Source organism: Colobus angolensis, unplaced genomic scaffold (genome assembly GCF_000951035.1).
Source record: "Colobus angolensis palliatus isolate OR3802 unplaced genomic scaffold, Cang.pa_1.0 Scaffold464, whole genome shotgun sequence".
NCBI lineage: Eukaryota > Metazoa > Chordata > Mammalia > Primates > Cercopithecidae > Colobus > Colobus angolensis.
The window spans coordinates 527,422-540,386 of record NW_012118088.1 but is presented as its reverse complement, the minus strand read 5'-3'; positions in this window follow the sequence as shown (position 1 = coordinate 540,386).

Genomic DNA, 12,965 nt, shown 5'->3' with positions numbered 1-12,965 from the left:
GAGGAGGAGGAGGGAGAGGAGAGACAGAAAGAAGGAGGAAGAAGAAGAAGAAGAAGAAGAAGAAGAAGAAGAAGAAGAAGAAGAAGAAGAAGAAGAAGGAAGAAGAAGGAAGAAGAAGGAAGAAGAAGGAAGAAGAAGAAGAAGAAGAAGAAGAAGAAGAAGAAGAAGAAGAAGAAGAAGAAGAAGAAGAAGAAGAAGAAGGGGAAGTAGTAGTAGTAGTTTCACTACTCTTTGTTGTTACACTACTCTTCAGATCCTCTTTACTGGGTTGGTGCATTTATACCCCTCTAGCCCTGACCTTTCTAACCCAGAGCTGCCCCTTCCTGGGACAACTGGGTCTCAGCTGATGAGAGCTGCCTCTCCCAAGGAATTAGAGCCCTTCTTCCTGCAGTCAGACACAAAGGTGTAAAAGGCTGACTTCTTGCCAGAGGCAGGGACAACTCTGAGATACAATTTATGCTCCAGGGTCCTCTGATGATCAGGCCAAGGCTACCACATCCTTGTTGGGCTTCATCTCCATCCTCCTTTGGTTGCCAAACCATAGTGTGCATTAGAATCGCTTAGAAGGCTTGTTGAATGAGACATTATTGGGCTCCACCCTCAAACTTTCCAAGGTGGATGATGCTTGAAGATGTTCATTTTCAGCAAGTTCTCAAGGGGTGTTAATGCTGCTCTTTAGGAAACCACAACTGGAGAATCACTGTCTTTTCTTATGTTTGTTCCCATACTCCCTTGGGGTTTTTGCTAGAGATTACTTTCTCAATAAGTCTTTTGCATCCAAATATCTGCCTTAGGCTCTGCTTCTAGGGAATGCTACCTAAGACAACAAGGAGGGATAGTAAGGAACTACATTCCCAAACAATTCCCAAGCTTGATACATGGCAACCTGAGACTATTAAATCCCTAAACAGCTAAACTTCTAAAAGATCCTTGAGCCCAACAGGAAGCCTGTCCTTTCCAATTCCACCTCAGATGAATCCAGGGAGAGAGATGGACAGAAAAGAACCTTCCAGGGGACAGAGAGTAGGGTGATGAAAAGTAATGAATAAGGAAGTTTCTCTCTGAAAAGGGAACAGATTTGCTAGCCAGGGAAGTCTTCCATTCATAGGAAAGAGAAATATTGTTATTCCTGCTCAGCTGATCATTTCTATACATGTGTGACTGCTGTGTATACTTTAGTCTCGGCTTTTAAAAGTTTTTTATTATTATTGTTATTATGTGGCTCCTTCTGCACTATTGAATGATGGATGTGCTGGAAGCAAGTAAATTGTCTTTTATTTTAGACCAAGAGAGGATACACCCAAACCTGCTGAAGAGGGCTGCAAGCTGCCCAGAAATCTTACCTTTTACATGGATGAGACTTTGGAGGTGGTGTCCTTTGGGTAAAGGTAAATGTATTCTATGTATAGAACAACATTTGCAGGCTAATTAACAGAGAAAAGCAAATTAAAACCACAATGGGATATCATCTTTTTCCAGTTAGAATGGCTATCATTAAAAAGTAAAAAAAAATAATAATAACAGATGTTGGTGAGGATGCAGAGGAAAGGAAATGCTTACATACTGTTGGTGGGAATGTAAATTAGTACAGCCTCTATGGAAAACAGTATAAAAATTTCTCGGCTGGGCGTAGTGGCTCATGCCTGTAATCCCAGCACTTTGGGAGGCCGAGGCGGGTGGATCACTTGAGGTCAGTAGTTCAAGACCAGCCTGGTCAATGTGGTGAAGCCCCATCTCTACTAAAAATACAAAAATTAGCCAGGTGTGATGGCATGTGCCATAGTCCTGGCTACTTGGGCGGCTAAGGCTGGAGAATCACTTGAACCCAGTAGGCGGAGAGGTTGCAGTGAGCTGAGATTGTGCCACTGCACCCCAGCCTGGATGACAGAGCAAGACTCTGTCTCAAAAAAAAAGAAAAGAAAAGAAAAAAAGATTTCTTAAAGTGCTAAAAATAAGACTACTGTTCTACTGTTCAATCAGCAGTCTCATTACTGGGTATATACCCAATGGGAAATAAATAATTATATCAAAAAGATACCCGCACTTGTATGTTTTTGCAGCATTATTCACAATACAAAAATATGAAGTGAACCAAAGTATCCATCAATGGAGGATTGGATAAAGAAAATGTGATATGTGTGCATGTGTGTGTGCGTGTATATATATGTGTATACATATACACATATATACACATATATATGCATATATATGCCAGAGAATACTATGCATCCACAAAAAAGAATGAAATTATGTATTTTTGCAGCAATATGGATAAAATTAGAGGTCATCACCCTCACTAAAATAACTCAGAAACAGAAAGTCTAATGCCACATATTCTCACTTGTAAGTGGGAGTTAAACAATGGGTACACATGGACAAACAAATTAGAAAAAATAGACATTGGAGACTCCAAAAGGATGAGAGAGTAGGATTGGGGTGAGGGCTAAAAAATTGCCTATTGGGTACAATATTTACTATTTGGGTGATGGGTACACTACTGTTTGGGTGATGGGCACACTATTTTGCCACTATTCAGTATATGCATGAAAGAAAACTGCATTTGTACCCTCTAAATATATATTTTTTAAAGAATGATATTTCCCGGCAAAAAAAACATGGATTGTTACAGAATCTTCTAGTTGCTTACCCAGTAGGCTTTCCTTATTTTTTCTTACATAAGACTCCAATTGTGACTGGAGACACTCTCCCTAGCTGAAATAAAGGTACATTTGTTCAGTTTTCCTTACAGAGAAGGATGGTTTTGTCATAAAATTCTGACTGATACAATGTAATCAAAAGTTGTGGTGTAGATAATGGCTAAAACATGAGAACAACCCAAGTCTTCATCAACAGACGAATAGATAAACATAATGTGGTATATACATACAGTGGAATATTATTCAGCCATAAAAAGGAGTGAAGTTCAGAAACATGTCACAACATGGATGAATTTTAAAGACATTGTGCTAAGCAAAATAAGCCTGATGCAAAAGTACAAATATGGCATGATTCCATTTATATGAGTTATGTAGGACAGGCAAATGCATAGAGACAGACAGTAGATTAGAGCTTATCAGGGGCTAAGAGGAGACAGGAACGAGGAGTTATTGCTTAATAGTTACAGAATTTTTGTTAGATATATGAAACAATTTTAGAAATAAAAGTGATGATTGCACAACCTTGTGAATGTGATTAATGCCACTGAATTTTATGCTTACAAATGTTTACAATGGCAAATATTATATATATTTTACCAAAATTTAAGAAAGGGAAAACAAAAGTTGTTCTGTGGGTTTTCTGTCAAATCTCCTCCCAGCAGGTTTTTGGACAGACTTTGCTAGCACATAGGTGATACTTTTGCTCTTGACTTTCTTCCTACCTGGAACTAGGACTTAATGCTGGAGTCAGATCAGCCATGTTGTTACATAAGGTAACAAGCACATGTTTAGTATACCTGAAAATAAAACAGAAGAAGCCTGATCCAGGTATGGTGACTCACGGCTATAATGCCAACTATTCAGGAGGCTGAGGTGGGAGGTTCACTTGAGCCCAGGAATACAAGGCCATCCTGAGCAACATGGCAAGATCCCCTCTCATCTCTAAAAGTTTTTTTTTTTTTTTTTTTTTTTTTTTTGCCAGGTATGCTGGAGTACGTAATCCAGATTACTTGGGAGGCCAAGGTGGGAAGAACACTTGAGCCCTGGACATGGAGGCTGCAGTGAGCTATGATCCCATATCACTGCACTCCAGCCTGGGCAACAGAGTGACACTGATAGAAGCCGGAGTTCCTGATAGTGTTATGGAGCTACCAATCCAGGCCAAAAGCTTTTATCTCCACAATTCTTATTACGTGATGAAAACAGACTCTTTAACCTATTTCACCCCTTTTCAAGTTTAGCAGATGAGCACAATTCCTAATTTATTCAGGCAAGGAGATGTGAAATTAGAGAGGTGGTCTATTGGTCATAAGCTTCTAGTCACAGTTGACAGAAATCCAACTTAAAGTGTATAAGACAAGCAGAAGTAATCAATTAATATGTGTAACTTAAAAGTCTAAAAGTCAATATCTATAGCTTCTGGGATCCATCTCTCTCCATCTCAACCCTCCTCCCTCTGCACTGAGCCAGCTGTCTTCTCAAGCACCAAGAGCTCCTGGCTTGCATCTTACCAGCTGAGCAATCCTAGGAGAAAGAGGACATCTCTCCACCAACAGTTACAGTAAATGTCTTGGGTCTGCTTTCTCATCGACTCATTTAGTTCATACCCACCAGAACCAATAATAATGGACACAAAATGGAATCCGCCAATTTTTAGGTTTGGGCTACCTTTCCAATCTTTGGGCATATAGGAAGGAAAACCAGCCTTATTTTAATCCATGTGGACTGACAGTAGCATGAAGGATGATGTTTTAGACAAAATCGAGGTTGCTGTTACCAGAAAAAGGTTGAAGAAATGGTAGGAAGTAAAGAATAATAGCTATTCACTGTGAACTACAGATATACAGATTCCAGATTATTCAGGAACTTTTAGCCATGTTAGATCATTCAACAAATATCTATTAAGATCTACTTATTTGCTAAGCACTGCTTTAGGTTCTAAGGGAACAGCAGTGAGCAAGACAGATAGATTCCCTGCCTTGAAAGAGCTTATATTTTAGGTGAGGGAGATAGCCAGTAAAAATGAAACCAACCAAACAAACAAACAAAAAAATGCAGGTAGTGAAAAATGCTGCAAAAAATAAACATAAGCAATGTGATACAATATGACCAATCTTGGCAGTAGAAGGACTGCTTTAGGTAGCATGGTCAGTGGGGCATTCTGGGGAGGTGGTTTTTGAGTTAAGAAAAGTCAATAGTGGAGGAGGAGTCAGTTCTAAGAGGATCTAGAAAAAGGTATCACCAGCGAAAGGATCATGAATGCAGCTTGTTGAAAAACAGAAAGAGTCATGTGGTAGACAAATGGTAAACAAGAGAAAAAACGGTAAATAACCAGGTTAGCAAAGCGGACTGTGGCCAGATTATATAGACCTAGTTGGCTAGGCTAAATGAAGTTTGGGTGTTAATTCTTTTGCAGGGTGAAGCCATTGCACAATTTTAAGCAGGGAGTTAACATGATCTCATTTATAGTTCAGAGATTTCACTCTAGCCACGGAGTGGATAATGGATGGCACAAGCAAGAGTAAAGGCTTGGAGATGAATTAGGAGGCGGCGGCATTAACTCAGGCAAGTGATATTGTACTGATGTCTTGGATATTAAGGAATATGACTGTTTCCTGAAAACTATGGAGAACATTGAGAGGTTTTAAGCAGGGAGTGATGTGGTCAAATTTGTGTTTTTTTATTTTGTTTTTTTTTTTTTTTAGCAGTACATCAGTGCCTTGGCCATACTCCATAGGACAAGAAATTGTAGCAGAGACCCAGAAGATGGCAAGAAAATAGTAGATCTCTTTGGCTCCAAGCTTCCCTAGGGCTTTGCTCTTCTTCTCACCACCTAGATTGAGGTATGGGGTGGGCAAGTTGTGAAATTGGCCATTTCCCCAAGACCTGACTTTAGAAACCAGACTCAGGATAAAGACCCCTCAAATTGTGTCTTGGACAAACTTTGCCAGAAGAACCAGGAGAAAGAAGCTTTGTTCATCTCTAATCCAGAACAAGTTTTAGGAGAAAAACTTGAATCCATGGAAGCATCAAACACTGCACTTTGGTGCGTGGCAGACAGCATTGGTAGAGAAAATGGGATGTGGGGCTGGGGAAGTTTGGGTTAGAGTCCTAATTGCATCATCTGTTGTGTGACCTTGAGAAATGTAATCTTTCAGTGTCACTTTTTCCTCATAAATAAAATATGGATAGTAATAAAGCTATCTCTTTGGTCAATGAAACTTCCTTCTTATGTAATGAGGATTACATATGATAATACACATAAGTGCTTAACACAGTGCCTGGCACGTATTAAGTGTTCAATAAATGTCAGCTGCAGCTATAAATGGAAGTATGATGCCAAAGAAGCTGGCTCTTAATGAGATTTGCTTTAATCTGCCACCTTGAGAATAACAAACGGCTATTACGTGGTTAATCAGTTTCCTTGAGACTTATGCAAGAGGAAAACAAAATGATCCAAGAGGCAGTTAGAGATTCAAATGGTGTCTTTATTGAGAGATGAGATAAATACCTCGAATAGACAACTAAGAAGCTTAAAACCACTTTGGAAACCTTCCTAAAATCAAGTGAAATAGAATGTAGTTTGGGGCTCTTCCTATTGGCTTGGAACGTTGGCCAAAGCCTCAAAGGTGAAAACAATAAGCATGAAATATTCCCACATCCAGAGCCAAAGAGCTGCCAAATGACTCCCAAGCCTTTACCAAGAGATGGCCAAGTGGGTCCTGTGATCCTCACTCTGATGACTCCCATCTCAACCATCTAGCCTGAAGGCTGGAGTTCAATGAGGTGGGAGAAATGACTGTGGCAGGAAGCTGCTTTGGATTTTTCTTATTCCATCCCCATGAGAGAAAGGGGAGTAGCTCTTGCCCACCAAGCCAAGTAAGAAGAGGCCAAATCAGCTTATTGGGGAGATTAGGGGAGACTGACATCCTACTCCCTGACGCTTGCTGAGCTGTAGAGACTCTAGGTTGGTACCTAGAAGAGAGCAGTGAGTTCCAGCAGAACATCGTGTGGGACTACTGGGGAGAAATTGGCAAGTGTTCTCTGGTGTTTGGGGCACACATGAACACCAGAACATAGAGGCTGGTGCCTGGATTCTACCTGGAGAACTATGACAGCAAGGGGTTTGTTGGAACCACCTTCCACTGCAGAGCAGGAAGAGAGAGCATCATAAAGCCGCTTCCACTTCCAGGATTTGGTGTAGCCGAGATGTGCTGAGTACTAAGTAGATGCTGAGAAAGTAACTGAGCTCAATCTCTCTTCATGGGACCATGTCCATGAGAGAACACCATATGGATGTCAGAGAGCAGCAGCCAAAATAGAACCATAGGCTGGGCATGGTGGCTCACACCTGTAATCCCAACACTTTGGGAGGCCGAGGCGGGCAGATCACTTGGGGCTGGAAGTTCGAGACCATTCTGGCCAATATGGGAAAGCCCGTCTCTACTAAAACTACAAAAAACTTAGCTGGCCATGGTGGCGCATGCCTGTAATCTCAGCTACTAGGGAGTCTGATGCAGGAGAATCGCTTAAACTCGGGAGGTGGAGGTTGCAGTGAGCCAAGATCACGGCACTGCACTCCAGCCTGGGCGACAGAGCAAGACTCTGTCTCAAAAAACAAAACAACAACAAAACAAAATAGAACCACTGATTGTACCATCTAACTAAGACTTTCACCTCTCACCCTCCACCAAACCCCAGATGCCACCCTCCCGTTTCAGCCCCGGGGGAACCTTCAACAGAAGAAGGGGATGGAGAGGACATCCCTCCTCTCATTCCTGGAGGCTCTCCACTGATGGTCAGGCTAGAACTGGTCAAAGGGAAAGGCTTTGAATGGAATGGGAGGTTGTAGTTTGATTTCAACTAAATTGGACTTTAAAAATATTTTTATTATGAGAAATTTCCAAACATATACAAAATGGGCAGAAAAGCAGAATGAATGGATGCCCTTGTACCCATTGCTGGCTGCAACAGTGACTGACTCATGGCCAATCTTGCCATGTCTATGCTCCATTAACTGTATCATTCTGAAGCAAGTGCCAGACGTCCTATTGCCTCCTGATTGGGCTTTTGAATGCCTGCACATGAGTTCCAATTATGAAAGAAGGTTCTTAACATTGAAATTGACTGGAAGACCCTGGGTTCTTCTTGTTCATTTTTTCAGTCTCTAAAGCACAAAGTTCTATAGAGTACAGAATTTTTCTATTTTATTCACTGCACTAGCCCTATACTCATAATAGCACATAACACATAGTGAGTGCTCGATAATTATTTGTTGAATGAATTATTTGTTCAAAATAACCTGGCCTCCCTTTGCCACAATCTGAGAAGTGCTCAGATTGAAGTAAAAGGTAAATTTTTTTTCTTTTTCCTTTTTGCTACCTATCACAAGATAAAATATCTATTTTTTGTTATTCAGTTGGCTTGCCTCAGTACTGACCCAAAGTTACTGAGCAAAATGTCCCACCTTGAAGGACTGACTAGGGTAATTATCTCTTTGGAGAAACAGCTTCACAAGTGATTTCAGATAATGTTATGGGGGTTGCCTTTCCCTAAACTCTTCTGCTTTTATAGCATCTTCAGGAGAATGTGCAAGCTGATAGCTCACAGGTTCTGATGTTTTGTTTTGCCCGCCTGGTTTTGCAATTTATACTGAAATGAATTGAATGTGGGCCCACATTCCTGCTGGCAATTGGTTGGAGGAGAGTAGCATCTGCATTTGATGAAGCATGCCTGCCTCCGTTTACTGCAGTCCCCAGCCCACCTTATCATCTTCTGCCTGAAGATCGCTCCTTAGTCACCTGCCTAGCTCCCATGGGTCCCCAGGATGCCTTGTGGGTGAGACGTTGAAGTACAGATTCCAATAACTCCCAGCAGTTTTTCCAAATAACATTATGATTTCATCCATGAAACCACCTGAGCCCACTGCCATTGTTTGAATAATTTTTCCGTTTTCTCCATGGCTTTCCTCAGATTTTTAAATTCTCCTTTTGGAATCATTTTTTGGCCATATTTTTTTCAGTAATCTATTTCATCAATATTTTCTAATTTATCAGCATGATGTTATGCATAATCTCTTATATTTTAAATTAATTTATTCTTCTTAACTATCATTCTGAGTTGTTTCTTATTTTTATTTTTATTTTTATTTTTTGAGACAGAGTCTGGCTTTGTCACCCAGGGTGGAGTGCAGTTGTGTGATTTTGGCTCACCCACCTCCTGGGTTCAAGCAATTCTCCTGCCTCAGTCTCTTGAGTAGCTGGGATTACAGGCACCTGCCACCATGCCACCTAATTTCTGTATTTTTAGTAGAGAAGAGTTTTCCCCACGTTGGCCAGGCTGGTCTCAAACTCCTGGTCTCTAGTGATCCGCCTGCCTTGGCCTCCCAAAGTGCTGGGATTACAGGTGTGAACCACTGCACTCAGTCCATTTCTTATTCTTATAGGTCCCTTTTCCTCTTCTGCTCCTTAATCAGATGAAGTAAACATTTATTTCCTTTTATACTGATCCCCAACACCCACCAAATATCCATATTTGAATTTTGTTTCATCCATGCTATATTGAGTATAAATATTTTAAAGTTTCAAATATATGAGTGCCAGCCTTCTGTAATTTCCAGCACAGACACAGCAAAGGATTAGATGCTTGTGATTAAGTGATCGAGGTGCCAGAACTTTGTCTGGATTATTTATTAGTTTTTATTAACTTTTAAATTATTTTGTACTCTTTAATTAATCTAGAATTTACATTGATCTATAGTATGAGATGAAGATTTAATTTTGCTTTATTTATTCCCCTCAAATATTAATCAGTTGTCCCAGGGTCATTTATCGAATGCTACTTCTTTTTCCATAGACTTGTATGAGCACTTTTATTATCTAATAAAGTCAGGTATATGAAAGATTATCTTGGAGATATCTTCTCTATTCCCTTGTGTATGTTGCAATTATTGTAACAGTTCCATAGATCCATAGATCACATGAGTTTATGTTATAATATTTGTCATATTGATGTATGTTACAGTATTTATGTACTATGTTATTTTAATCTTTGAACCCTTATAGTCCATTTTAATGCCTATATTCAGAGTGTTCTTGATATGGTTTGGCTGTGTCCCCGCCCAAATGTCATCTTGAATTCATATGTGTTGTGGGAGGGACACAGTAGGAGGTAATTGAATAACGGGGGCAGGTCTTTCCCATGCTGTTCTCATGATAGTGAATAAATCTCATGACACCTGATGGTTTTAAAAAAGGGGAGTTTCCCTGCACAAGCTCTCTGTCTTTACCTACTGCCATCCATGTAAGATGTGACTTGCTCCTCCTTGCCTTCTGCCATGATCGTGAGGCCACCCCAGCCATGTGGAACTGTAAGTCCATTCAACCTCTTTCTTTTGTAAATTGCTTAGTCTTGGGTATGTCTTTAGCAGCGTCATGAAAACAGAATAATACAGTTCCCTAATTATTCTTCACTTTCAAATTGTTCTTGGCTATTTTGCCCATTCATTCTTCTAGTCAAATTTTATAATCATTTTGTCAAATTCTTCCCCTGCTCATCGAAAGAAATCACATATGACAAAATAAAATTAATTGTGTGGGATTTTTATTAGAACTGCATCAAACCCATGCATTTATTTAGGAAGAATTGACATTGTTCCTTAATTTCATTTATCTAATCTTGTTTTAAATTCCCTTGATGCACTTTTCTTATTTCTTTACATATGTTATGCACATTTCTAGTTACATTTATTTCTAGGCAGGGATTGTTTTATCCCTGAATATTTATTTACTTACTTATTTCTTTTGAGACAGGGTCTCACTCTGTCACCCAGGCTGGAGTTCAGTGGCACCATCATGGCTCACTGTAGCTACAAACCTCTGAGCTCAAGGGATCCGCCCGGCTTGTCCTCCCAAAGTTCTGGGACTACAAATGTGAGCCACTGTATCCAGTCTATCCCTGTTTTAGAAGTGAAGACATTGACTATTGCCCAAATTCCCACAACTAGTAAGACATGGAGAATGGATTAAAACCCATATTCATCTGATGACAGAGCCTGCTCTTAATCTCTCTGCTACTTTATTTAAGATATTATTTCTTGAATGAATTTCAGTAATTATTTCCCAGAAAAGCATCCATTTCATCAAGATTTTCCATTGAGCTAGCATAGAGTCTCACATTGTGCTTTCATTTCCTTTCCTAACTTCTTGAATCAGATGCCTACTTCATTTAATTTCCTTTTCTTCTTTTAATTAATGGAAATGATAATGGCTGCCCTCTCCTTTTCATGGCCCCGTATCCACTCCCTCTTCCTGAATTCAGAACCTAGTCATTCTGGCCTTTCTAAGTACTGGTTTGTCAACCTCCTGCTGCTGCAGTAGAAGGATGATCACTTCTAGATAGGTATTGCTCTGTTTGGGCAAAGCAACTCAAACTCTGAATCCTAGGTGTTGTAAGCTCAGTTGTGTTCAGGGGTTATATGGTCCAGCTATGTGTTCCTTGGTGACCCTGACTGGAGTCTCTCAGTACACTTTTTCCCCGCTTGATTTGGTCCGTGGAACAGCCAGAAATGATACTTTTTAAAAGTTAACCAGGTCATGTCACTACCTGTATTAGTCCGTTTCCATGCTGCTGATAAAGACATACCCAAGACTGGGCAACTTATAAAAGTGGTTTAATGGACCCATAGTTCCACATAGCTGGGGAGGCCTCACAATCATGGTGGAAGGCAAAAGACACATCTTACATGGTGGCAAGTAAAAGAGAATGAGAGAGAAGAGAGAAGAGAGAAGCGAAAGGGGAAACTCCTTATAAAACCATAGGACTTGTGAGACTGTTTTACTACCATGAGAACAGTATGGGGGAAACTGCCTCCATGATTCAATTATCTCCTACTGGGTCCCTCCCACAATATGTGGGAATTATGGGAGCTACAATTCAAGATGAGATTTGGGTGGGGACACAGCCAAACCATAACACTACTCTATTAAAAACAAACAAAAAAAACTTCCAAATTTCCCATTTTTATTAAAACACACCCACATTTGTTACGTTAGGCCCTGTGTGATCTGGCTGCAGCCTCCTTCTTTGATCTCGTCTCATAGCCTGTTTTTCTTGTTCATTGTTATGCTGTCCTCTTGTGTGTGTGTGTGTGTGTGTGTGTGTGTGTGCGCACACGTGCATGCTGTTCCTTGAAGGTACCAAGCCTTTCCCCAAACCCTACCTTTCCTCTCAGTGCTTCTGCTGCCTGGGATGCTCTTTCTCCAGGATCACATGGTGCAGATCTCACATCATGTACTTCAAAGGCCATTTTCTCAGAGAGGCTGTGACCAACCACCAGACTGAAGACAGCCACTTACCTTAATTCCACAAAGTGCATCACTATTTTTCCTCATACCAATGATCACAATTAGCAATGCCATTTTATTGCTATGAGTTTAATGTTTACGTTCCTCCAGAGTTCAGATGTTGAAGCCTTTATCCTCAATGTGATGGTAGTTGGAGGTGGGGACTTTGGGCAGTCATTAGGTTTAGATGAGGTCGTAAGGATGGTGCACCATGATGGGATGTGTATCATTATAAGAAGATGAAGAGAGATGAGAGCTCTTTTTCTCAGCCCCATGGTGACACACTGAGAAGGTGGCTGTCTGTAAGCTAGAAAGAAAGCCCTCGCTAGGGAGCCAAATGACACAATGCCTTGGTCTTGGACTTCCCAACCTCTAGAACTGTGAGACAATAAATTTCTGTTGTTTATGCCATTCAGGCTACGGTTTTTTTTAAATTATAGTAGCCCTGATAGATTAAGATATTTACTTACTGGTTTGTTTTCTTATCACCTGTTTGCTACACTGGAGTACAAGTGCAAAAACCTCATCTGTCTTCTTCTTAGGGCCTGGCATGGAAAGCGGTATATTCTAGGAGCTCCAAAATACATGTTGAATCAATGAATCAATAAAGACCTCATCTTTGCAGCATCCTAGCTGTGGGTTCTAGACAATTTTTAAAAAATAATAAAGACAGGGTATCACCATGTTTTCCAGGTTGGTCCTGAACTCCTGGCCTCAAGTGATCCTCCCTATCAGTTTCTCAAAGTGCTGGAATTACAGCTGTGAGCCACCATGCCCGACTCCTCTGGACAATTAACTACTTGAGCTCAGTCCCAAAAATGAAAATGACAAGGCTGGGCACAGTGGCTTACACCTGTAATCCCAGCACTTTGAGAGGCCGAGGCTGGTGGATCACCTGAGGTCAGGAATTCGAGACCAGCCTGACCAACATGAAGAAACCCTGTCTCTACTAAAATAATAATAA